At 50.6% G+C, this 23,894-nt stretch overlaps 1 pseudogene; it reads left to right on the top strand.

Annotated features, from left to right (window-relative positions):
• The window catches only part of LOC135551099 (transcription factor SPT20 homolog), a 45,713-nt pseudogene that overhangs the window by 9,708 nt on the left and 12,111 nt on the right, over nucleotides 1–23,894 (top strand).

The following is a 23,894-nucleotide window of genomic DNA, read 5'->3' as shown; positions in this document are numbered from 1 at the left end:
TCTTAGAGTAGTCCCAGGTGTGTGTTCCTCCAATGCTGGTGGATCTCTTAGAGAAGTCCCAGGTATGTGTTCCTCCAATCCTGGTGGATCTCTTAGAGAAGTCCCAGGTGTGTGTTCCTCCTATCCTTAGAGAAGTCCCAGGTATGTGTTCCTCCTATCCTGAGAAGTCCCAGGTATGTGTTCCTCCTATCCTGGTGGATCTCTTAGAGAAGTCCCAGGTATGTGTTCCTCCAATGCTGGTGGATCTCTTAGAGAAGTCCCAGGTGTGTGTTCCTCCAATCCTGGTGGATCCTTAGAGAAGTCCCAGGTGTGTGTTCCTCCAATCCTGGTGGATCTCTTAGAGAAGTCCCAGGTGTGTGTTCCTCCAATGCTGGTGGATCTCTTAGAGAAGTCCCAGGTATGTGTTCCTCCTATCCTGGTGGATCTCTTAGAGTAGTCCCAGGTATGTGTTCCTCCAATCCTGGTGGATCTCTTAGAGAAGTCCCAGGTGTGTGTTCCTCCTATCCTGGTGGATCTCTTAAGTACTCCCAGGTGTGTGTTCCTCCAATCCTGGTGGATCTCTTAGAGAAGTCCAGGTGTGTGTTCCTCAATCCTGGTGGATCTCTTAGAGAAGTCCCAGGTATGTGTTCCTCCAATCCTTGTGGATCTCTTAGAGAAGTCCCAGGTGTGTGTTCCTCCTATCCTGAGTAGTCCCAGGTGTGTGTTCCTCCAATCCTGGTGGATCTCTTAGAGAAGTCCCAGGTATGTGTTCCTCCAATCCTGAGTGGATCTCTTAGAGAAGTCCCAGGTATGTGTTCCTCCTATCCTAGTAGTCCCAGGTGTGTGTGTCCTCCAACTCTCTGACTAGTCCCAGGTATTGTTCCTCCAATCCTGGTGGATCTCTTAGAGTAGTCCCAGGTATGTGTTCCTCCAATCCTGGTGGATCTCTTAGAGAAGTCCCAGGTGTGTTCCTCCAATCTCCTTGTGGATCTCTTGTCCCCTCTGTCTCCCAGGTGTGTGTTCCTCCAATCCTGAGTAGTCCCAGGTATGTGTTCGAGACTACAATCCTGGTGGATCTCTTAGAGTAGTCCCAGGTATGTGGTTCCTGCCTCCAATCCTGGTGGATCTCTTAGAGAAGACACCAGGTGTGTGTTCCTCCTATCCTGAGAAGTCCCAGGTATGTGTTCCTCCTAGAAATGAGAAGTCCCAGGTATGTGTTCCTCCGGGGAACCTGAGAAGTCCCTTAGGGATATGTGTTCTCTTTCCAGTAACCTGGTGGATCTAACTTAGAGTAGTCCCAGGTGTCTGTGGACATGTCTGTTTGTATTGCCTCCCCCACTTTGTCTTGCTCTGACTAGACATTAATGGGTAGAACCCCATCTGTCCCCCCAGAGGAACACTCTAAAAATGTACTTTTCCCAAGGCACACTGTCTCCTTGTCCCAGGTTACCTCATCTGTTGAGAGAATACCTTGTTCCCAAAGGGTGGCTCTTTCTCCAAATATAAAATATACCTCCCCTCTGGTTGTGATGTCTTCACTATTATTCTACAATGTTGCTCCGTCCCCCCCTCTGTCTCCTTGTCCCCTCTCTGTCTCCTTGTCCCCTCTCTGTCTCCTTGAAGTGCAGAAGGCCCCCCCCTGACTCCTTGTCCCCTCTCTGTCTCCTCGTCCCCCCTCTGTCTCCTTGTCTCCTCTCTGTCTCCTTGTCCAGGTGAACATCTTCCACTGTGGCTGTGTGGTAGCTGAGGTTCGAGACCTCCAGACAGTCTGGCAACACTAAGATGCCCTCCTTCCAGTGCAGACACGTCCTGCTACGACCCACCATGCAGGTAGGAACTAGCAGCGGGACCTTCTACAATCCTAGAAATATAACGGTAAAGAGCAGACACCATGCAGGTTGGAACTAGCACTTTGCCTTCTACAATCCTGAAATATAACGTCCAGAGCAGACACCATGCAGGTAGGAACTAGCACTGCCTTCACACAATCCTAGAAATATAACGTAATTCAGGAACACACATCTGGTAGGAACTAGCACTGCCTTCTACAATTCCTAGACATATAACGTAAAGAGCAGACACCATGCAGGTAGGAACTAGCACTTCCTTCTACAATCCTAGAAATATAACGTAAAGAGCAGACACCATGCAGGTAGGAACTAGCACTGCCTTCTACAATCCTCCTAGAAATATAACGTAAAGAGCAGACACCATGCAGGTGAGAAGCAGGAGAACAGTGGTACTCAAACCTTTTCTTCACCCCTTATCACCCCAAATCGAACAACAAAACCTTAAAGGATCTCCTCTCACGATTCATTGGAAATGTCTCTTTCCAGTATGAAGGTAGTTTTGTGAGCCAATGCTAACTAGCATTAGCGCAATATACTGGGGATCTATGGACATATCTGTTAGCATGCTAGCAGATACCCCCCTCTCCTCTCTCACCTCCTACCCCCACTTTGAATACCATTGCTCTAGAAACATAGACATTAATGGGTAGAACAGACACCATGCAGGTAAGAACCAGAGGAACACTCTAAAATGTACTTTTAACAAGGCACACCTGTTAACTCCCCTCTCCCCCCTCTCCCTCCCCAACCCGGATCCGGGTTCCCCTCCCTCTCTCTAAAGCCTCAGGCTCATTAGCATAACGCAACGTTAACGATTTCTGAAAATCGCAAATAAAATTAAAATAATGCGTTTGCTCAAGCTTAGCCTTTCTCTAACAACACTGTCATCTCAGATTTTCAAAATATGCTTTTGAACCATAGAAATTGACTAATTTGTGTAAGAGTATGCTCCCCTAGCCTAGCCCCTCTTTTGTGTAGCATGTAGCACGCTCCATTTTCACAAAAACCAGATAACCAAATAAATAAAATCATTTACCTTTGAAGAGCTTCTGATGTTTTCAATCCCCTCTCTCAGTCACATACCAAATGCGCAGTGTTTCCTGAAAGCGTCTGTGTCTCCCCCTCTCGTTCCGTTTTCTACATTGCGTCTGGCTACCGAAACGAACCGAAAATGCAGTCACCTACAACGTGAAACTTTTTCCGGATTAACTACATAATATCGACCGAAACATGGCAAACGTTGTTTGGAATCAATCCTCAAGGTGTTTTTTCACATATCTCTTCATTGACATGCAGTTCCCCTGGAAGCTTGCTTCCTCTCTATCCCATGGAAAAATACTGGCAGGTGACTTTTGCGCACCAATTCTCCCGCGCAGGACACCGGGCGGACACGTGGTAAATCTGGTCCCCCTGTTATGGTCAATCTTCCAATGATCTGCCCACAAATACGTCACAATGCCCCTGCAGACACCTTGGGGAAACGACAGAAAGGGCAGACTCATTCCTCTTGCGTTCACAGCCATATAAGGAGATCATGAAAAACAGAGCCTCAAAATCCTTGTCATTTCCTGGATGCCATCTCATCTTGGTTTTGCCTGAAGCTCACGTTTTAGGGCACGCCTTCAGAGAAGATCTTTGTATTTCTGGACACGTCAGAGTGTTTTCTTTCTCCCCTCTAGCAATTATATGCATAGTTCGAGCATCTTTTCCTGACAAAATATCTTGTTTAAAACGGGGAACGTTTTCCTCATCCAAAAATGAAATCCCTCTCTCCCCCTCTCTTCATCAACAGGTTAATTGAAATGCATTCCAGGTTACCTCATGAAACTGGTTGAGAGAATACCAAGAGTGTGCAAAGCTGTCATCAAGGCAAAGGTTGGCTATTTGAGCAATCTCAAATATAAAATATACACTTTTTTCCTCTTACCACATGATTCCATAGGTGTTATTTCATAGTTCTGATGTCTTCACTATTATTCTACAATGTCCTCTCCCTAGTCAAATATAAATAAAAATCCTTGAATGAGTCCTCTCCTGTCCAAACCTTTGACTGGTTCCTCTATGTCAGTAGAACCTGCCATGCAGGAGAGGGAGAAGCCTGACCGTTATGTCAGAGTGGTGATGATTTGCTATTAAATGTAAATGTAAATTAGAATGAAGTGCAGAAGGCCTCCCGAGTGGCGCAGCGCTCCCCCTGAGCCACTGCATCGCAGTGCTTGAGGCGTCACTCCCAGACTCGGGTTCGATCCCAGGCTGCTTTACAGCCGGCTCATGACAGGAGACCCATGAGGCGGTGCACAATCCCTGGCCCAGCTCCCTCGTCCGGGTTGGGGGAGGGTTTGGCCGGCCGGGATTTCCTCTCCTCTCTCTCCTCTCGCTCTAGCGACTCCTTGTGGTGGGCCGGAGCCTGCAAGCTGATTTCTCTCTCGCCGACTCGATGGTGTTTCCTCCGACACATTGGTGCGTCTGGCCTTCACCCCTGTCTCTCCCCTCTTCTGTGGTTTGCAGGGTCCCCCTCTCCTCCTCCTCTCGCGTGGCTCCTCGTCCCCCTTCGTCTCTCCCCAGTCCGTAGGGGAGCTGCAGCCTCTGGGACAAGGCTGTACCTACTCAATTGGAAACCACAAAATTGGTGAGAAAAAGGAGTATCATCAATCAGTACAGCTTGGAACGTGTTGGATACTAAATTCTGACCTTTGACCCTGCTATCCCCAGACACTGATCTGTGACGTCCATGCCATGACCAGTGACCTCCACAAATGGACACAGGTGAGTTACCGAGGTCATACGAACCTGATCACACCTCAACGAGATGGTATAGGAACACTGAGAAATGTTCTGAGATTCAGTGATGGGGATCTCACATCTGATTTATTTAATTTACCTGCTCTGTTCTTATCTTCCCTTCATCTTCACTCCCCCTCTTTTCCTCTCTTCTCCTCTCCACTCTCCCCTCCCTCTCTCCCTCTCCTCTCTCCCCCTCTCCTCTCCCCCTCCTCTCCTCTCTCCCCTCTCCCCTCTCCTCCCCTCTCTCTCTCTCCTCTCTCCCCTCTCCTCTCTCCCTCCCCTCCTCTCCTCTCCTCTCTCTCTCCTCTCCTCTCCCTCTCCTCTCTCCCCTCTCTCTCTCCTCCTCCCTCTCCCCTCTCCCTCTCTCCCTTCCCCCCCTCTCCCCTCTCTTCTCTCCACCCTTCTTGCATGTTTCTCCTCTCTCTTCATCTCTCCTCCCTTATCACCTTCCTCTTCATCTATCCCCCCTTATCACCTTCCTCTTCATCTATCCTCCCTTATCACCGCCCTCTTCATCTATCCCCCTCTTATCTCTCCCCTCTCCTTGTCCTCCTCTCATCTCTCCTCTCTTGTCCTCCTCTCATCTCTCTCCTCTCTTGTCTTCCTCTCATCTCTCCTCTCTTGTCCTCCTCTCATTTTCTCCTCTCTCTCTCCCCTCCTCCTCTCTCACCTCTCCTTCTCTCATGTCTCATTTCTCCTCTCATCTCCTCTCATTCCCCTCTCTCCTAATTTCTCCTCATCTCATTCCACCTCTCCTCTCCTCTCTCCCCCTCTCCCCTCTCCTCTCCCTCTCCCCTCTCCCCTCCCTCCTCTCCTCTCTCCTCTCCCCTCTCCCTCTCTCCCCTCCTCCTCCTCCCTCTCCCCTCTCCTCTCCTCTCCTCTCTCTCCCCCTCTCCTCCTCCTCTCTCCTCTCCCTCTCCTCTCCCCTCTCCTCTCTCCTCCTCTCCCTCTCCTCTCTCTCCTCTCTCTCTCTCCTCTCCCCCCTCTCCCCTCTCCTCTCCCCTCTCCCTCTCTCCCTCTCCCCTCTCCTCTCTCCCCCACTCCTCTCCTCTCTCCCCCTCTCCCCTCTCCTCTCCCCCTCTCCTCTCTCCCCCTCTCCCCTCTCTCCTCTCTCCTCCCCTCTCTCTCTCCCCTCTCCTCTCTCCCCTCTCCTCTCTCCCTCTCTCCCCCTCTCCTCTCCCTCTCCTCTCTCTCTCCCCCTCTCCTCTCTCTCCCTCTCTCCCCCTCTCCTCCCCTCTCCTCTCTCTCTCCTCTCCCTCTCTCCCCCTCTCCTCCTCCTCCCTCTCTCCTCCCTCCCTCTCTCCCCCTCTCCCCCTCTCCTCTCTCTCCCTCTCCCCCTCCCTCTCCCCTCTCCTCTCTCCCTCTCTCCCCTCTCCCCCTCTCCCCTCTCCCCTCCCCCTCTCCAGGACGATCCAGTCCCCTCCACAGCTGATCCTCTCTCCATCTCTCCCTCCCTCTCTCCTCTCCATCCTCCTCTCCCTCTCCTCTCCCCCTCTCCTCTCCCTCTCTCTCCCTCTCCCCTCCCTCCCTCTCCTCTCTCCCTCTCCCCCCTCTCTCCTCTCTCCCCCTCTCTCCTCTCTCCCCCTCTCCCCTCTCCCCCTCTCCCTCCTCTCCTCTCTCCCCCTCTCCTCCCCCTCTCCCCTCTCCCCCTCTCCCTCTCTCCCCCTCTCCTCTCTCCTCTCCCCTCTCCTCCCTCTCCCCTCTCCTCTCTCCCTCCTCTCCCCCTCCCCCTCCCCTCTCCTCTCTCCCCCTCTCCCCTCTCCTCTCCCCCTCTCCTCTCCTCCCTCTCCTCTCTCCTCTCCTCTCTCCCCTCTCCAGGACGATAAGTTCCAGTTGGAGAGCCAGTTACTGCTGGCCACAGCTGATCCTCTGTGTCTGGATCCATCTCTCCTCTCCCCCTCTCCTCTCCATCTCTCCTCTCTCTCTCTCCTCTCTCCTCTCTCCTCTCCCCTCTCCTCTCTCCTCTCTCCCCTCTCCCCTCTCCCCTCTCCCCTCTCCTCTCCCCTCTCCCCTCTCCTCTCTCCCCCTCTCCCCTCTCCCCCCTCTCCTCTCTCCTCTCTCCCCTCTCCAGGACGATAAGTTCCAGTTGGAGAGCCAGTTACTGCTGGCCACAGCTGATCCTCTGTGTCTGGATCCATCTCTCTCTGTCACCTGTACAGCCAACCACCTGCTCTATAACAAGCAGAAGATGAACACTCACTCTATGAAACGGTACACACACACACACACACACACATACATACACACACACATACATACACACACACACACACATACATACACACACACACATACATACACACACACACATACATACACACACACACATACATATGCACACACACACACACACACACACACACACACACACACACATACATACACACACTCACATACATACACAGACACACACACATACACACACAGACACACACAGACACACACAGACACACACACACACACAGACACACACAGACACAGACACACACACACAGACACAGACACACACAGACACACACACACACAGAGGCACGCTACACACACAGACACACACACAGTCACCTGAAAACACACACACCTGCACTAGCTATTCTGCATACCTGATCTCCAGCTGTTCTGAGAGACACACTGACCTGTCTCTCCTCTTTCCATAGTTGTTTTAAGCATCACTCTCGGGCGGCGCTGAACCATCAGCAGGAGCTGTCCTACCTGCCCACGCCCCCCCAGCTGCGTCTCTATGACTACCTGCAGAGGAGGAAGGAGAGGAAGCCGGCCCTCTCGATAGACCTGAAGATCTCCAAGGCCGGAAAAGTTGAGATCACAATTACCCTCCAATTTACAAACACCTTTTTACAAATCCAATCCCAACAACACACTGAGTTCAGACTGACCTCTTACCGTTCTGTCCCCTTCTCTCGTTCACAGTGTGTGGACATGTGGAAGCAGAGCAGCTGCCAACTCACTGTCCCCAAGGAGATTGATGTGAGTCTTTTCTCGACCACGCCCACCTGTCTGCCACGACCGTTGTCGGTCAGAGATATGGACCAGGGTCGGGGGTCAATATCAATTGAAGTCAGTCATTTCAGAAAGTGATTTAAATTAAAAATACATTTTTTTTTTTTAAATAAAATAGTTTCTCCTTTTTCAGCTTATTGAGCTCATTGAAAATAGATGCCAATTATTATTTTTATTTTTTTCAATTATTGAATTGGGGTTTCAGTTTACTTCCTGAATTTGACTGCCTTTAATTGGAATTGAGCCCTGAGTAGTGTTCATGCTCAAACTGCCTCTGTGTTCCCAGGTAGAGAAATATGCAGTGGTAGAGAAGTCAGTGAGGTTGCAGGAGTCTCAGCCCACTGTCTGGCCTGCAGAGGTAAGACTTCTCACTTCCTGGTGTCACACTCTTTATCTTCCCCTCTTACTGACCCACTGTCTGGCCTGCAGAGGTAAGACTTCTCACTCCCTGGTGTCACACTCTTTATCTTCCCCTCTTACTGACCCACTGTCTGGCCTGCAGAGGTAAGACTTCTCACTTCCTGGTGTCACACTCTTTATCTTCCCCTCTTACTGACCCACTGTCTGGCCTGCAGAGGTAAGACTTCTCACTTCCTGGTGTCACACTCTTTATCTTCCCCTCTTACTGACCCACTGTCTGGCCTGCAGAGGTAAGACTTCTCACTCCCTGGTGTCACACTCTTTATCTTCCCCTCTTACTGACCCACTGTCTGGCCTGCAGAGGTAAGACTTCTCACTCCCTGGTGTCACACTCTTTATCTTCCCCTCTTACTGACCCACTGTCTGGCCTGCAGAGGTAAGACTTCTCACTCCCTGGTGTCACACTCTTTATCTTCCCCTCTTACTGACCCACTGTCTGGCCTGCAGAGGTAAGACTACTCTCTTCCTAGTGTCACACTCTTTATCTCCCCCCCGGACAGGAAGTGATAGATAACTATACGTTTGAGTGTGAGGTCGGGGGCCAGAGGACCAAGGTGTCCATCTTCCAGTCGGTGGGCGACCCTCTGGTCTACGGAAAGATCTACTGCGCTGAGGAAGACAACAGCGACCTTCACCTCCTACATCCAGCGTAAGGAGGGGGGAGGGTGCAAACCCGCAGAGGAACATCATATTTTGACTGGCTTTGACAGTGTCTTTCTTCCCACCAGGTCCCTAATAGGCTCAAAGAGAGATGCTGATCGGTAAGTGACTTGTCTATTTGTTCTTTCTGAAAACATTTGTTCTCTGTTGTAGGGCGTTGGCTGTGTTGTAGGGCGTTGACTGTGTTGTAGAGCGTTGGCTGTGTTGTAGGGCGTTGGCTGTGTTGTAGAGCGTTGGCTGTGTTGTAGGGCGTTGGCTGTGTTGTAGGGCGTTGGCTGTGTTGTAGGGCGTTGGCTGTGTTGTAGGGCGTTGGCTGTTGTAGGGCGTTGGCTGTGTTGTAGGGCGTTGGCTGTGTTGTAGGGCGTTGGCTGTGTTGTAGGGCGTTGACTGTGTTGTAGGGCGTTGGCTGTGTTGTAGGGCGTTGGCTGTGTTGTAGGGCGTTGGCTGTGTTGTAGGGCGTTGGCTGTGTTGTAGGGCGTTGGCTGTTGTAGGGCGTTGGCTGTGTTGTAGGGCGTTGGCTGTGTTGTAAGGCGTTGACTGTGTTGTAGGGCGTTGACTGTGTTGTAGGGCGTTGGCTGTGTTGTAAGGCGTTGGCTGTGTTGTAGGGCGTTGACTGTGTTGTAGGGCGTTGGCTGTGTTGTAGGGCGTTGGCTGTGTTGTAGGGCGTTGACTGTGTTGTAGGGCGCCGACTGTGTTGTAGGGCGTTGGCTGTGTTGTAGGGCGTTGTCTGTGTTGTAGAGCGTTGACTGTGTTGTAGGGCGTTGGCTGTGTTGTAGGCGTTGGCTGTGTTGTAGGGCGTTGACTGTGTTGTAGAGCGTTGGCTGTGCTGTAGGGCGTTGACTGTGTTGTAGGGCGTTGACTGTGTTGTAGGGCGTTGACTGTGTTGTAGGGCGTTGGCTGTGTTGTAGAGCGTTGACTGTGTTGTAGGGCGTTGACTGTGTTGTAGAGCGTTGGCTGTGTTGTAGAGCGTTGACTGTGTTGTAGGGCGTTGACTGTGTTGTAGAGCGTTGACTGTGTTGTAGGGCGTTGGCTGTGTTGTAGGGCGTTGACTGTGTTGTAGGGCGTTGGCTGTGTTGTAGGGCGTTGACTGTGTTGTAGGGCGTTGGCTGTGTTGTAGGGCGTTGGCTGTGTTGTAGGGCGTTGGCTGTGTTGTAGGGCGTTGACTGTGTTGTAGAGCTTTGACTGTGTTGTAGAGCGCTGGCTGTGTTGTAGGGCGTTGACTGTGTTGTAGGGCGTTGGCTGTGTTGTAGAGCGTTGGCTGTGTTGTAGAGCGTTGGCTGTGTTGTAGGGCGTTGGCTGTGTTGTAGGGCGTTGGCTGTGTTGTAGGGCGTTGGCTGTGTTGTAGGGCGTTGGCTGTGTTGTAGGGCGTTGGCTGTTGTAGGGCGTTGGCTGTGTTGTAGGGCGTTGGCTGTGTTGTAGGGCGTTGGCTGTGTTGTAAGGCGTTGACTGTGTTGTAGGGCGTTGACTGTGTTGTAGGGCGTTGGCTGTGTTGTAAGGCGTTGGCTGTGTTGTAGGGCGTTGACTGTGTTGTAGGGCGTTGGCTGTGTTGTAGGGCGTTGGCTGTGTTGTAGGGCGTTGACTGTGTTGTAGGGCGCCGACTGTGTTGTAGGGCGTTGGCTGTGTTGTAGGGCGTTGACTGTGTTGTAGAGCGTTGACTGTGTTGTAGGGCGTTGGCTGTGTTGTAGGGCGTTGGCTGTGTTGTAGGGCGTTGACTGTGTTGTAGAGCGTTGGCTGTGCTGTAGGGCGTTGACTGTGTTGTAGGGCGTTGACTGTGTTGTAGGGCGTTGACTGTGTTGTAGGGCGTTGGCTGTGTTGTAGAGCGTTGACTGTGTTGTAGGGCGTTGACTGTGTTGTAGAGCGTTGGCTGTGTTGTAGAGCGTTGACTGTGTTGTAGGGCGTTGACTGTGTTGTAGAGCGTTGACTGTGTTGTAGGGCGTTGGCTGTGTTGTAGGGCGTTGACTGTGTTGTAGGGCGTTGGCTGTGTTGTAGGGCGTTGACTGTGTTGTAGGGCGTTGGCTGTGTTGTAGGGCGTTGGCTGTGTTGTAGGGCGTTGGCTGTGTTGTAGGGCGTTGACTGTGTTGTAGAGCTTTGACTGTGTTGTAGAGCGCTGGCTGTGTTGTAGGGCGTTGACTGTGTTGTAGGGCGTTGGCTGTGTTGTAGAGCGTTGGCTGTGTTGTAGAGCGTTGGCTGTGTTGTAGGGCGTTGGCTGTGTTGTAGGACGTTGGTTGTGTTGTAGGGCGTTGACTGTGTTGTAGGGCGTTGGCTGTGTTGTAGAGCGTTGACTGTGTTGTAGGGCGTTGACTGTGTTGTAGGGCGTTGGCTGTGTTGTAGGGCGTTGGCTGTGTTGTAGGGCGTTGGCTGTGTTGTAGGGCGTTGGCTGTGTTGTAGGGCGTTGGCTGTGTTGTAGGGCGTTGGCTGTGTTGTAGGGCGTTGGCTGTGTTGTAGGGCGTTGGCTGTGTTGTAGGGCGTTGGCTGTGTTGTAGGGCGTTGGCTGTGTTGTAGGGCGTTGGCTGTGTTGTAGGGCGTTGGCTGTGTTGTAGGGCGTTGACTGTGTTGTAGGGCGTTGACTGTGTTGTAGGGCGTTGACTGTGTTGTAGGGCGTTGGCTGTGTTGTAGGGCGTTGGCTGTGCTGTAGGGCGTTGACTGTGTTGTAGGGCGTTGACTGTGTTGTAGGGCGTTGACTGTGTTGTAGGGCGTTGACTGGTGTGTGTGTGTGTGTTCCAGGTTTCTATCCCAGTATAAAGGTGTGTATGAGCAGGACGTGAAGTGCCAGGTGAAAATGTCTCGGAACTCAGGCATCATGGGACAGAACCAACTCTCAGCCAGTAGAGAGACAGAGGTACACACCACAACACACTGTAGAACAAACTCTCAGCCTGGCAGAGAGACACACCACAACACACTGTAGAACAAACTCTCAGCCTGGCAGAGAGACACACCACAACACACTGTAGAACCAACTCTCAGCCAGTAGAGAGACACACCACAACACACTGTAGAACCAACTCTCAGCCTGGCAGAGAGACACACCACAACACACTGTAGAACCAACTCTCAGCCAGTAGAGAGACACACCACAACACACTGTAGAACCAACTCTCAGCCAGTAGAGAGACACTGTAGAACCAACTCTCAGCCTGGCAGAGAGACACTGTAGAACCAACTCTCAGCCTGGCAGAGAGACACACCACAACACACTGTAGAACCAACTCTCAGCCTGGCAGAGAGACACTGTAGAACCAACTCTCAGCCTGGCAGAGAGACACACCACAACACACTGTAGAACCAACTCTCAGCCTGGCAGAGAGACACTGTAGAACCAACTCTCAGCCTGGCAGAGAGACACAACACAACACACTGTAGAACCAACTCTCAGCCTGGCAGAGAGACACTGTAGAACCAACTCTCAGCCTGGCAGAGAGACACTGTAGAACCAACTCTCAGCCTGGCAGAGAGACACACCACAACACACTGTAGAACCAACTCTCAGCCTGGCAGAGAGACACTGTAGAACCAACTCTCAGCCAGCAGAGAGACACACCACAACACACTGTAGAACCAACTCTCAGCCTGGCAGAGAGACACACCACAACACACTGTAGAACCAACTCTCAGCCTGGCAGAGAGACACTGTAGAACCAACTCTCAGCCAGCAGAGAGACACTGTAGAACCAACTCTCAGCCAGCAGAGAGACACTGTAGAACCAACTCTCAGCCAGCAGAGAGACACTGTAGAACCAACTCTCAGCCAGTAGAGAGACAGAGCTTGTTGTTGATTCACCTAATGCCCGCTGTGTGTCCCCAGGTGGATGGTCTATCAGCCTTGGTTCAGTCCTCAGGTGTGTTGGGGACGGGGGTGAAGCACCGGCCTCCCCCCGTCAAACTACCCTCCGGGTCGGGCAGCAGCTCCTCAGGTTACCCCCCTCTCTAACCAGCCTGGAGGTCTGCGGCTGCATCTCATACCAGAAAGTTGTTCTTCTCTACCTGACATCTGATTGGTGCTTCGACTTTCTCCCATCTCTCCCTGCTCCCTCTCTTCCTCCTCTCCTCTCTCCAGGTAACCTGTATAGTTCAGCGCAGGCTACCAGTGGTCTCCTTAAGTGTCCTACGCCCCCCCCGGGAACAAGCCCCGGCTCAGCCAAGCCCCAGTCTCTGAGTAGGAAGCACTCTGTGGAGCTGGGGCAGGGGTTACAGCTGGGGGGGCGGTTAGGACAGGTGGGGTTGTTGTCCCCGGTAGCCCTATCTCCCATGGGGACGACACAGAGTGAGTACCTGACCAGTCTGTCAAACAGTCAGTCAGTCTGTCAAACAGTCAGTCAGTCTATCAAAAGGTCAGTCAGTCTATCAAACAGTCAGTCAGTCTATCAAACAGTCAGTCAGTCTATCAAACAGTCAGTCAGTCTGTCAAACAGTCAGCCAGTCTATCAAACAGTCAGTCAGTCTATCAAACAGTCAGTCAGCCAGTCTGTTAAAAGGTCAGTCAGTCAGTCTATCAAAAGGTCAGTTAGTCTATCAAAAGGTCAGTCAGTCTATCAAACAGTCAGTCAGTCTGTCAAACAGTCAGTCAGTCTATCAAACAGTCAGTCAGTCTATCAAACAGTCAGTCAGCCAGTCTGTTAAAAGGTCAGTCAGTCAGTCTATCAAAAGGTCAGTCAGTCTATCAAACAGTCAGTCAGTCTGTCAAACAGTCAGTCAGTCTATCAAACAGTCAGCCAGTCTATCAAACAGTCAATCATGTGTGAAAGATGGCGCCAACAGCGAAGGCTTACGAGTTCCAACCCAATCAGAGAAGGCTTACGAGTTCCAACCCAATCAGAGAAGGCGTACGAGTTCCAGCTTTTCTATTTAGTGACTTCAATGTTTATCTTAACTTTGTCTGTACATAAAGTTTATACTAGTATCACATATGACCACCAAGCACTTCTGGACATCGGCTCGACAGTTACTAACCTTCAATTAGACTTCAAATATGACTTAATCTCCGGCTCAGCTGTTCCACTGTTCATACCCGACCCCATTCCTTTGTTCCATGTGCTGTCAAAATGCTGCAGCCATAAACGCGGGAGAGGAGGTGAAGTCCTGGTGAAATTGAGGCGAAGAAAGAAACCCGAATGATGCTCCCCTCCATTTTCAAATGTCCGGTCACTGGAGAATAAGATGGATGAGCTTCATTCGAGAGTCTCCTACCAGACGTTAAAAAAAATATAAATATATATATATATTTTAAAAAAAAATAATTTACCCCTTTTTTTTCTCCCCAATTTCGTGGTACCCAATTGGTAGTTACAGTCTTGTCTCATCGCTGCAACTCCCGTACGGACTCGGGAGAGGCGAAGGTCGAGAGCCATGGGTCACATCCAACCAGGAAGCCAGCCGCACCAATGTGTCGGAGGAAACACCGTACACCTGGCGACCTGGTCAGCGTGCACTGTGCCCGGCCTGCCACAGGAGTCGCTAGTGCGCAATGAGACAAGAATATCCTTCCCTGGATGATGACGTAGTACTCTGTAGATTCTCCATGCAGTGGCAGCAGGACGGCCAACTTCGAAGGAACACAAAGGGAGGTGTTTTATCATAAATAACAGCTGCTTCTTGTGTGAAGGAAATCTGGAGCTTTTGCTCACATGATATATAGAACACCTCATGGTAAACTGCAGACCCTTTAATCTACCAAGAGAGTGCTCATCAGTAATTATCACGGCTTGTCTACATTCCTCCACAAGCCAAAACCACTCTGGCAACTCAATCAACTGTATGGGGCCATAAAACAAACAAGAAACCGTTGACCCAGAGGCGGCGTTTCTGGTGGGCGGGGACTTTAATGCGGATAGACTTAAAACGGTCCTACCTCACTTCTACCAATACGTCTCCTGCACCACTAGGGGCGCTAGACCACTTCTATTCTACCCACAGAAACGCACACAAGGCCCTCCCTCGTCCTTCTTCTGGCAATTCTGACCATGACTCCCATTGTTTTTCTTCCAAGACAAAAGCTCAAACAGGAAGTACCAGTGACGCGTTCAATACGGAAGTGGTCAGACGAAGCAGTCGCGAGGCTACAAGACTGTTTTGCTAGTACAGAACTGGGATATGTTCCGCGATTCAATCTGATAGCATTGAGGGAGTACACCACATCAGTCACGGGCTTCACCAATGAGTGCATCGACGATGTCGTCCCCACAGTGACTACAAGAGTGTATCCAAACGGAACACCGGGGCTCGTTCTCAAATCGTGCGCAGACCAGCTGGAGGGTGTCAGTCTGTAATCCCAACATGTTTCAAACTGATCACCATCGTCCCTGTTCCCAAGAGCTCCTTAGGTTACCTGCCTAAATGCACTCACAGATGTAATTATGAAGTGAAGTGAAGCTTTGAAAGGCTGGTCGTGACATTCACATCAACAGCATCAATAGAGACACCGTTGACCCACTCCGATTCGCATACCGCCCCAACAGATCCAACAGATCCCCAACAGATCCCCAACAGATCCAACAGATCCAACAGATCCAACAGATCCAACAGATCCCCAACAGATCCAACAGATCCAACAGATCCAACAGATCCAACAGATCCAACAGATCCCCAACAGATCCCCAACAGATCCACAGGTGACGCAATCTCATTTGCACATCACAGTGCCCTCTCCCACCTGGACAAGAGGGGAATTAACTATATGAGAAGGCAGTTCATAGAAAATGAAACTAGATCCTCTACATATGGGACTGAAACTAGATCCTCTACATATGGGACTGAAACTAGATCCTCTACATATGGGACTGAAACTAGATCCTCTACATATGGGACTGAAACTAGATCCCCTACATATGGGACTGAAACTAGATCCCCTACATATGGGACTGAAACTAGATCCCCTACATATGGGACTGAAACTAGATCCTCTACATATGGGACTGAAACTAGATCCCCTACATATGGGACTGAAACTAGATCCCCTACATATGGGACTGAAACTAGATCCCCTACATATGGGACTGAAACTAGATCCCCTACATATGGGACTGAAACTAGATCCCCTACATATGGGACTGAAACTAGATCCCCTACATATGGGACTGAAACTAGATCCTCTACATATGGAACTAAAACTAGATCCCCCTACAACATACTGGCCTGAAACTAGATCCCCCTTCATACTGGTCTGAAACTATATCCCCCTACAACATACTGGTCTGAAACTAGATCCCCCTTCATACTGGTCTGAAACTAGATCCCCCTACAACATACTGGTCTGAAACTAGATCCCCCTTCATACTGGTCTGAAACTAGATCCCCCTACTACATATTGGTCTGAGACTAGATCCCCTAGAAGAGGTTCTCTTCTGTACTGTTCAACCAGTCCAGTAAATGTAGGAGGATTCATGTTATCTAATAAGTTGACATAATACATGGTTTTGGTAACATGTTACAAATGATTACTATGTAACCAAGTGGTAACAGTATATACCTGTTTGTGTAATTACCATTAACCCCCTCTTTGCCCGGACCCCTTCTTCTCTTCCCCCTTCCCCCTCTTCTCCGTGACCCCCTCTTCCCCCTGACCCCCTATTCTCTCCCCCCTCTTCCTCCTGACCCCCTCTACTCTCCCCCCTCTTCCCCCGGACCCCCTCGTCTCTCCCCCTCTTCCCCCTGACCACCTCTTCTCTACACCCTCTTCTCTACCACCTCTTCTCTACCCCCTCTTCTCTACCCCATATTCTCTACCCATATTCTCTACCCCTTCTTCCCCCTGACCACCTCTTCTCTACCCCCTCCCCTCTTCTCTACCCCCTCTTCTCTACCCCTTCTTCCCCCTGACCACCTCTTCTCTACCCCTTCTTGTCCATGACCCCCTCTTCTCTACCTCCTCTTCTCTACCCCACTTTTCTCCCCCTGACCACCTCTCTCTCTCTCCTCTCTCAGGATCGGGGACCCCGAAGCCGTCCACCCCCACCAACACCCCTTGTTCCACCCCTCACCCCCCCGACTCCCTCCTTTCCCTCCCTCCCTCCGTCACCCCCACTCCTCCGGACCCCCAGGCCCTCCTGACCCCCCAGCAGCAGCTGTCCCAGGCCCTACCCGTAATGACCATCCCTCTACCCACCATGAGAACCTCCATCACAACAGCAACCAGCTCCTCTCAGGTCATCACCCTGCTGGACTCAACTTCCTCAACGTGGTGGGATCTGTCTGGTAAGGATCTACATACTCTTAATACATAATAATAATAATAATAATAATAATAATAATAATAATAGTGTTATCCAGACAGAAAAGAGAGATAGGCATGCATTTTTATTTTGATTTAGAGCAATAAGGAAATTGAATAATTTAACTGAGCAAACCAGAAACCTTTCAATAAATACAATTTAAAACAATACTTTAAAATCATTTAAAATATAACACATAGGACAGTTACACTGGACTATGGTAGATGGAGAATCAAAATCTATTTTTAGACATTATTATTATTATCATTATTAGTATTTATCGGGTCAATATGTTAGTGTGTTATGTCTGTTTTGTAACAGTGTGTTATATATATGTGTGAAAAATATGTTCGTATTATAAATTGTATTTTAATGTTTAAGGACTCTTGGAAGATTAGTTCAAATGAGGACTAAAATATATTAAAATCAAAACCTAGTTGTTTTGAAACTTCTCCTCCAAGGACCTTTTAGTTTGATTCTATTACAAAGCCAGAACCGAAACCTGATGGTAATTGTCATGAAACCCTTGACTAGGTCAATCCGGCAAGCTAGTTCAGGGATACAATAAAATGGTGTAATGTCTGGGGATCCCTGAGGATAGGGTTTTGAAAACCACTCTGCTCCGTGCTTCTACATCTGCATCGTTTGCTGTTTGGGGGTTTTAGGTTTCTGTTACAAACACTTTGAGACATCAGCTGATGTAAGAAGGACTTTATAAATACATTTTGTTTGATTCTACCTACTCTATTTGTCTGGTTCTACAGGAACCTCGTAAAACTTACAGACGATTAGTAAAGGTTAAACCAAGTTTATTCACCCATTGGGCCAGCTGATTTCCACCAGTGGTAATATATATATAGTCCAGTTTGGATGGAGTCTCCTCCTTCTCTCTAAACATTACATCTTCATTACTAGGCAGGAAGCTCAGTGATACAGGCAATAAACTGTTCCTTCTCCTTTAACATGACCTGACCTCGACCCCCCCCCCCATTCCTCACTAGTCCACATCTCTCCGTCAGTGCCAACGTGTGATCGTCTTTCTTCCGTTCAGCACATTCCTCCACCATACACCTTTCTCCTACAGATACCCATTAACTTCTGGTGGTAAGGGTTCTGTCGGCGCGAGGATCTGTCTAGTACAGCTTCTGACTGGAGACACTAGACTAAATAAGTCTTGTCTGGGTTATACCTCAGTCAGTCTTGTCTGGGTTATACCTCAGTCTATCTTGTCTGGGTTATACCTCAGTCAGTCTTGTCTGGGTTATACCTCAGTCTGTCTTGTCTGGGTTATACCTCAGTCTGTCTTTCAGTCTTGTCTGGGTTATACCTCAGTCTGTCTTGTCTGGGTTATACCTCAGTCTGTCTTGTCTGGGTTATACCTCAGTCAGTCTTGTCTGGGTTATACCTCAGTCTGTCTTGTCTGGGTTATACCTCAGTCTATCTTGTCTGGGTTATACCTCAGTCTGTCTTGTCTGGGTTATACCTCAGTCTGTCTCTGTCTGGGTTATACCTCAGTCTATCTTGTCTGGGTTATACCTCAGTCTATCTTGTCTGGGTTATACCTCAGTCAGTCTTGTCTGGGTTATACCTCAGTCTGTCTCTGTCTGGGTTATACCTCAGTCTGTCTCTGTCTGGGTTATACCTCAGTCTATCTTGTCTGGGTTATACCTCAGTCTATCTTGTCTGGGTTATACCTCAGTCAGTCTTGTCTGGGTTATACCTCAGTCTGTCTTTCAGTCTTGTCTGGGTTATACCTCAGTCTATCTTGTCTGGGTTATACCTCAGTCAGTCTTGTCTGGGTTATACCTCAGTCAGTCTTGTCTGGGTTATACCTCAGTCTGTCTCTAAGCCTTGTTTGTCATTATAGCTCAGTCAACTCCATGTCTCCCCCCTCTCGCTCTCTTCCTGCTAGGTCTGCAGGGTGATACAATAAAACAATTTGGCAGGAGGTTAGGAAGTGCAGCTCAATTTCCACCTCATTTTGTGGGCAGTGAGCACATAGCCTGTCTTCTCTTGAGAGCCATGTCTGCCTACGGCGGCCTTTCTCAATAGCAAGGCTATGCTCGCTGAGTCTCTCTCTCTCTCTGTCTGTGCAGCGGTCCCCAGACTCTGATGACTTCCAGTCAGATGTTGGGTCCTGGGCTCAACCTGAGTGGTCTGGGAGGACTGATGCCTACCACACAGTCAGGTAACACAGACTGCCTACCACACAGTCAGGTAACACAGCCTACCACACAGTCAGGTAACACAGCCTACCACACAGTCAGGTAACACAGACAGCCTACCACACAGTCAGGTAACACAGCCTACCACACAGCCAGGTAACACAGACAGCCTACCACACAGCCAGGTAACACAGCCTACCACACAGTCAGGTAACACTGCCTACCACACAGTCAGGTAACACAGCCTACCACACAGTCAGGTAACACAGCCTACCACACAGTCAGGTAACACAGCCTACCACACAGTCAGGTAACACAGCCTACCACACAGCCAGGTAACACAGCCTACCACACAGCCAGGTAACACAGCCTACCACACAGTCAGGTAACACAGCCTACCACACAGCCAGGTAACACAGCCTACCACACAGCCAGGTAACACAGCCTACCACACAGCCAGGTAACACAGCCTACCACACAGCCAGGTAACACAGCCTACCACACAGCCAGGTAACACAGCCTACCACACACCAGGTAACACAGCCTACCACACACCAGGTAACACAGCCTACCACACAGCCAGCCTACCACACAGTCAGGTAACACTGCCTACCACACAGACAGGTAACACAGCCTACCACACACCAGGTAACACAGCCTACCACACACCAGGTAACACAGCCTACCACACAGTCAGGTAACACAGCCTACCACACAGTCAGGTAACACAGCCTACCACACAGACAGGTAACACAGCCTACCACACACCAGGTAACACAGCCTACCACACAGTCAGGTAACACAGACAGCCTACCACACAGCCAGGTAACACAGCCTACCACACAGTCAGGTAACACAGACAGCCTACCACACAGTCAGGTAACACAGCCTACCACACAGTCAGGTAACACAGCCTACCACACAGCCAGGTAACACAGCCTACCACACAGTCAGGTAACACAGCCTACCACACAGTCAGGTAACACAGCCTACCACACAGTCAGGTAACACAGCCTACCACACAGCCAGGTAACACAGCCTACCACACAGCCAGGTAACACAGCCTACCACACAGTCAGGTAACACTGCCTACCACACAGTCAGGTAACACAGCCTACCACACAGTCAGGTAACACAGCCTACCACACAGTCAGGTAACACAGCCTACCACACAGTCAGGTAACACAGCCTACCACACAGTCAGGTAACACAGCCTACCACACAGTCAGGTAACACAGCCTACCACACAGTCAGGTAACACAGCCTACCACACAGTCAGGTAACACAGCCTACCTCACAGTCAGGTAACACAGCCTACCACACAGTCAGGTAACACAGCCTACCACACAGTCAGGTAACACAGCCTACCACACAGTCAGGTAACACAGCCTACCACACAGTCAGGTAACACAGCCTACCACACAGTCAGGTAACACAGACAGCCTACCACACAGCCAGGTAACACAGCCTACCACACAGTCAGGTAACACAGACAGCCTACCACACAGCCAGGTAACACAGCCTACCACACAGTCAGGTAACACAGACAGCCTACCACACAGCCAGGTAACACAGCCTACCACACAGTCAGGTAACACAGACAGCCTACCACACAGTCAGGTAACACAGCCTACCACACAGTCAGGTAACACAGCCTACCACACAGCCAGGTAACACAGCCTACCACACAGCCAGGTAACACAGCCTACCACACAGCCAGGTAACACAGCCTACCACACAGCCAGGTAACACAGCCTACCACACAGTCAGGTAACACAGCCTACCACACAGTCAGGTAACACAGCCTACCACACAGTCAGGTAACACAGCCTACCACACAGTCAGGTAACACAGACAGCCTACCACACAGCCAGGTAACACAGCCTACCACACAGTCAGGTAACACAGCCTACCACACAGTCAGGTAACACAGCCTACCACACAGTCAGGTAACACAGCCTACCACACAGCCAGGTAACACAGCCTACCACACAGTCAGGTAACACAGCCTACCACACAGTCAGGTAACACAGCCTACCACACAGTCAGGTAACACAGCCTACCACACAGTCAGGTAACACAGCCTACCACACAGTCAGGTAACACAGCCTACCACACAGTCAGGTAACACAGACAGCCTACCACACAGCCAGGTAACACAGCCTACCACACAGTCAGGTAACACAGCCTACCACACAGTCAGGTAACACAGCCTACCACACAGTCAGGTAACACAGCCTACCACACAGTCAGGTAACACAGCCTACCACACAGCCAGGTAACACAGCCTACCACACAGCCAGGTAACACAGCCTACCACACAGTCAGGTAACACAGCCTACCACACAGCCAGGTAACACAGCCTACCACACAGTCAGGTAACACAGCCTACCACACAGTCAGGTAACACAGCCTACCACACAGCCAGGTAACACAGCCTACCACACAGCCAGGTAACACAGCCTACCACACAGCCAGGTAACACAGCCAGCCTACCACACAGTCAGGTAACACAGCCTACCACACAGACAGGTAACACAGCCTACCACACAGTCAGGTAACACAGCCTACCACACAGCCAGCCTACCACACAGTCAGGTAACACTGCCTACCACACAGTCAGGTAACACAGTCAGCCTACCACACAGCCAGGTAACACAGCCTGCCTACCACACAGCCAGGTAACACAGCCTACCACACAGCCTGCCTACCACACAGTCAGGTAACACAGCCTACCACACAGCCAGGTAACACAGACAGCCTACCACACAGCCTGCCTACCACACAGTCAGGTAACACAGCCTACCACACAGCCAGGTAACACAGACAGCCTACCACACAGCCTGCCTACCACACAGTCAGGTAACACAGCCTACCACAGTCAGGTAACACAGCCTACCACACAGTCAGGTAACACAGCCTACCACACAGCCAGGTAACACAGCCTACCACACAGCCAGGTAACACAGACAGCCTACCACACAGCCTGCCTACCACACAGTCAGGTAACACAGCCTACCACACAGACAGGTAACACAGCCTACCACACAGTCAGGTAACACAGCCTACCACACAGTCAGGTAACACAGCCTACCACACAGTCAGGTAACACAGCCTACCACACAGTCAGGTAACACAGCCTACCACACAGTCAGGTAACACAGCCTACCTCACAGTCAGGTAACACAGCCTACCACACAGTCAGGTAACACAGCCTACCACACAGTCAGGTAACACAGCCTACCACACAGTCAGGTAACACAGCCTACCTCACAGTCAGGTAACACAGCCTACCTCACAGTCAGGTAACACAGCCTACCACACAGTCAGGTAACACAGCCTACCACACAGTCAGGTAACACAGCCTACCACACAGTCAGGTAACACAGCCTACCACACAGCCAGGTAACACAGCCTACCACACAGTCAGGTAACACAGCCTACCTCACAGTCAGGTAACACAGCCTACCACACAGTCAGGTAACACAGCCTACCACACAGTCAGGTAACACAGCCTACCACACAGTCAGGTAACACAGCCTACCACACAGTCAGGTAACACAGCCTACCTCACAGTCAGGTAACACAGCCTACCACACAGTCAGGTAACACAGCCTACCACACAGTCAGGTAACACAGCCTACCACACAGTCAGGTAACACAGCCTACCACACAGTCAGGTAACACAGCCTACCACACAGTCAGGTAACACAGCCTACCTCACAGTCAGGTAACACAGCCTACCACACACCAGGTAACACAGCCAGGTAACACAGCCTACCACACAGCCAGGTAACACAGCCTACCACACAGCCAGGTAACACAGCCTACCACACAGTCAGGTAACACAGCCTACCACACAGTCAGGTAACACAGCCTACCACACAGCCAGGTAACACAGCCTACCACACAGTCAGGTAACACAGCCTACCACACAGTCAGGTAACACAGCCTACCACACAGCCAGGTAACACAGCCTACCACACAGCCAGGTAACACAGCCTACCACACAGTCAGGTAACACAGCCTACCACACAGTCAGGTAACACAGCCTACCACACAGTCAGGTAACACAGCCTACCACACAGTCAGGTAACACAGCCTACCACACAGTCAGGTAACACAGCCTACCACACAGTCAGGTAACACAGCCTACCACACAGCCAGGTAACACAGCCTACCACACAGTCAGGTAACACAGCCTACCACACAGTCAGGTAACACAGCCTACCACACAGTCAGGTAACACAGCCTACCACACAGCCAGGTAACACAGCCTACCACACAGCCAGGTAACACAGCCTACCACACAGCCAGGTAACACAGCCTACCACACAGCCAGGTAACACAGCCTACCACACAGTCAGGTAACACAGCCTACCACACAGTCAGGTAACACAGCCTACCACACAGTCAGGTAACACAGCCTACCACACAGTCAGGTAACACTGCCTACCACACAGTCAGGTAACACAGCCTACCACACAGTCAGGTAACACAGCCTACCACACAGTCAGGTAACACAGCCTACCACACAGTCAGGTAACACAGCCTACCACACAGTCAGGTAACACAGCCTACCACACAGTCAGGTAACACAGCCTACCACACAGTCAGGTAACACTGCCTACCACACAGCCAGGTAACACAGCCTACCACACAGTCAGGTAACACAGCCTACCACACAGCCAGGTAACACAGCCTACCACACAGTCAGGTAACACAGCCTACCACACAGCCAGGTAACACAGCCTACCACACAGTCAGGTAACACAGCCTACCACACAGTCAGGTAACACAGCCTACCACACAGT

Source organism: Oncorhynchus masou, chromosome 12 (genome assembly GCF_036934945.1).
Source record: "Oncorhynchus masou masou isolate Uvic2021 chromosome 12, UVic_Omas_1.1, whole genome shotgun sequence".
Lineage (NCBI taxonomy): Eukaryota > Metazoa > Chordata > Actinopteri > Salmoniformes > Salmonidae > Oncorhynchus > Oncorhynchus masou.
Note: the sequence above shows the minus strand (reverse complement) of the source record. Positions and strands in the feature narration are given on the sequence as shown.